Raw genomic sequence first — 4,039 nt, forward strand, 5'->3', positions numbered from 1 at the left:
AAGCCATATTCCCTGGGGTTTACTATAAAAGCAGCTATACACCAGTTTGAAGAGTCATTTATAAGTGTACTGTCCATACACCAGGACATTGGTTGCACTTGACAACTGCAGCAGTGTCTTATGAGAGCTAATAAAGTTTGCTGTTTACATGTTTAAGATAAAGTCAAGCTTCAGTAGAGCAGCTTTTCAACTGTGTCAGTAAAATCAAGTGTGTGTGTGTGTGTGTGTGTGTGTGTGTGTGTGTGTGTGTGTGTGTGTGTAGAATCACCCACAGTGAGAGCAACGGAGCCAAGCAGCAGCAAGGCAGAGTACACAAACCCTTGAGTGTTCATCACCTGAACGAGAGAGCAGAAAAGACGAGGTTAAGACTTCGCTAACAGGAACCACAGCAACATTACTGATGTGAGGGCAAACACTGTTTATGCACACAGCTCAGTTTCTTTTAGTTTTTTTATTACTTCTTTGCAGCCAACTCTCTCACACACACTCACACACACACACACACACACACACACACAGGGGAATTTATCTTAGCTAAATACAGTAGCCTAACTCAGGAACAAACCTAATTTGACTAGTTAATTGTGTTCAAACTCTGAAATTGGGGAAAAATAAAAACAAATCAGTAAAATCATGGGCTGCTGTTGTGTGAAGACTTACAACCTTAGAAATATTTTAGAAATAAAATGAATTCAGAGCTAAAATAAAGTGATGTTAGTCATGTCCCATTTCCTTCACATATTTCCAATCCTGAGAACAGGCAGAGCTCAGGGTTGTTTATAATGATCACTGAGATGAATGTACTGAGGTCCTTTAAATAAATGTGACGAGACATCCTAACTCAGTGGGACAGAACATTGCTAAGCACTGAGCATAAAGCGCCTATAAAACTTTATATTCCAATATCAGCCTAAAAACACCGCACCACAAGGGTTAATGATCCAAGACCAGTTTAAGCGATCACAAAGTGGACGATTTTACCACCGAGCCGTTGGCTATCGTCTTCAGAGCCCACGGCAATCCAAGTCCCACCAGGATGTCAAACACGTTAAATAATGCTGATCTCTTCTGCCCACACTATATGGTTAATATGAGCTGACTAGATAGAGTTCAAGAGGTGTTTCTTTTTAAAAGTCAGGTTTATTAATGCTAATTTCCTCTGCTAACACTACATATATTTAATTGTTATAATTAAACAAAATTCTGCATTGTATTATTTTTTGAGTTACATTTAATAATGCTAATAGTCTCCACTGCCAGTATTATTTAGGTTAACATTAGCTAACCAAACACTGTGTAAATACAGGCTGCCAGCTTTGGAGTTCAGATTAGAGGGAGATTTTTGGGGGACGGGGCTTTTGTTGTGGGGGGAGGGGCCTATGGTGGGGCGTGGCTTGGTGTGGAAAAAATACAAACACAAAATCCTTGCATTAGCAGAAGTGTATTAAGTTTATACTGATTGTCAAAGTATTTGGTATCTGTGCAGAATTTCTTGGGAGATTTACATTATATTTAATTTTCAAACATTTTACAGAAATAGGATTAACGTGTTCACAGATTAACATGTTCACAGATTGACGTGTGCTTGACGTGTTCACAGATTGACGTGTGCTTGACGTGTTCACAGATTGACGTGTGCTTGACGTGTTCACAGATTGACGTGTGCTTGACGTGTTCACAGATTGACGTGTGCTTGACGTGTTCACAGATTGACGTGTGCTTGACGTGTTCACAGATTGACGTGTGCTTGACGTGTTCACAGATTGACGTGTGCTTGACGTGTTCACAGATTGACGTGTGCTTGACGTGTTCACAGATTGACGTGTGCTTGACGTGTTCACAGATTGACGTGTGCTTGACGTGTTCACAGATTGACGTGTGCTTGACGTGTTCACAGATTGACGTGTGCTTGACGTGTTCACAGATTGACGTGTGCTTGACGTGTTCACAGATTGACGTGTGCTTGACGTGTTCACAGATTGACGTGTGCTCTATTGTATGTGCTGGTGGCTGATTTTTCAGCCTTAATCATTGACTTGGATGCAGCTCCCACTTGAACCCTGACACTTTAGATAACATCCTATAACAGAAAATTCTAATGTATCCACACTGACACCATACTGACACCACCACCAGTCAGATATCTGGACATGATCGATGAGTTGTGATTGATCTAAATAAAATCATTTTATTATGGGATGTCATTGACTTGACATTCTATTGTTTACTAAGAATAAGAATACTAATAGTCCCATAATAAAATGATTTGGTATCATTTTTGTTTTCCTCACTGCTGCACGAGTGTGCGTGAGAATCTGGGGGTGTGGCGTGAAAATAGGGGGGTGTGTGACGTGAGAATCTGGGGGTGTGGCGTGAGAATAGGGGGGTGTGGCTTGAGAATAGTGGGGTTTGTGACTTGAGAATCTGGGGGGGTGTTTGCGTGAGAATAGGGGGTGTTTGCGTGAGAATAAGGGGGCGGGGCGTGAGAATCGGTGGCGTGAGAATAGGGGGCGTGGTGTGAGAATAGGGGGGTGTGAGAGTGTGAGAATAGGGGAGTGTGAGAATAGGGGGGTGTGAGAGTGTGAGAATAGGGGGGTGTGAGAGTGTGAGAATAGGGGGGTGTGGTGTGAGAATAGGGGGGTGTGAGAATGTGAGAATTGGGTCAATTGCTGAATGTGTGAGTTGCAGTCTTGGTAAATATGACAAAGAAGAAGTTCACACATTTATGAATTTTCACTGTTAATTCTTGACAGGAATCTAAAATAAATAAAACTTACAAAAAATCTCAGATGATTTTTAAATCATACAGATTCAGAATGTTAGCAAGCTAGCTAACATGAGCTAATCTGACAGGATTTGTGAGACTTACTCTTGAGCTTAATCTGGTTTGAATAGCTGGTCTGAGTTCACATACACTCCAATCTGTTTAATAATAGGCTTAGATTATATAGATCAGGGGATCCCAACTTTTTTGTGCCAGGGACCGGTTTATTCATAAAAAAAATTCCAGGGACCAGTTGTCAATTTTAATGCCTCAATTTCAAGATGCATCTTTTGGAACATATCACTGTGTAAAACAGTAACAGCCTATCATTTAAATGCATATAATGAACACGGTGGCAACAAACTTGTAGGAATATACCAATCTTTTTAAACTTTAAACTTTTTAAACAAAATGCTTCCCCTTTTCTCCCATACAATTAGGTCTACTTCAAAAGCAACTTACGCAGCACTCACTCACTAGCAGGTGGCAGTAAGGGCAAAGTGTATGAAAATGCCAGCCCATGTCACCTGTCAAATCTCTCCAGAACCACTAAAGACAATCTTAGTGTTTTCACTCACCAACAGGTGACAACAAAGGATAATTGTATGAAAATAAGAGCCAGTTTCAACAGTCAGACAGTTTTAGGATATAATAGCAAACACAGTGATTTCAGCCAATAAGTTTTAAAAATATAAAATTAGAGATTAAGCTTTAACGTTTAACAAAAAATACCAGACTGATGTTGAGGATATCAAAACTTGCCGCTGAGCGTCCAACTCACGTTTCTTTCGAAAAACTCCTCCGTTTTGTCTTTGAGAGTTAGGTGTTTGGTGGTTAAGTGCCGCTGACGTTTTGACGGCTTCATTGCAGTTTTTCACCACAAATAACACAACGGATTTGGCGCCACGGATTTGCTTGTTGTCGTAAATCCATACCTAATGTATGAGGTATCGTATTTACGATTGAAGCTTGACTTTTTTTCTCTCTCGCTATTTTCGAGTTGGTCATCTACTTTCCTTTTACCAGAACTGCAAATTAGCCATTGAAGTTGGCTGACGCCCGCTCATCTCTCCACATACTTCGGTCACTTCAGGTGCTCCACGCTTTTTTTGCAGTCCGTTCAGATAGGACACGTTGCTAAGCAATCGCAAGGCGCTCAAAGAAACACATTTTAATGTATTTATTGTTTATGTTTTGGATTAAATAACATGACACGTCATAGCACTTAAAAAAAGACAATGATTCTTATTATAAAAACAAAAAAAACTTCTTGGA

Source organism: Tachysurus fulvidraco, chromosome 3 (assembly GCF_022655615.1).
Source record: "Tachysurus fulvidraco isolate hzauxx_2018 chromosome 3, HZAU_PFXX_2.0, whole genome shotgun sequence".
In the NCBI taxonomy this organism is placed as follows: domain Eukaryota; kingdom Metazoa; phylum Chordata; class Actinopteri; order Siluriformes; family Bagridae; genus Tachysurus; species Tachysurus fulvidraco.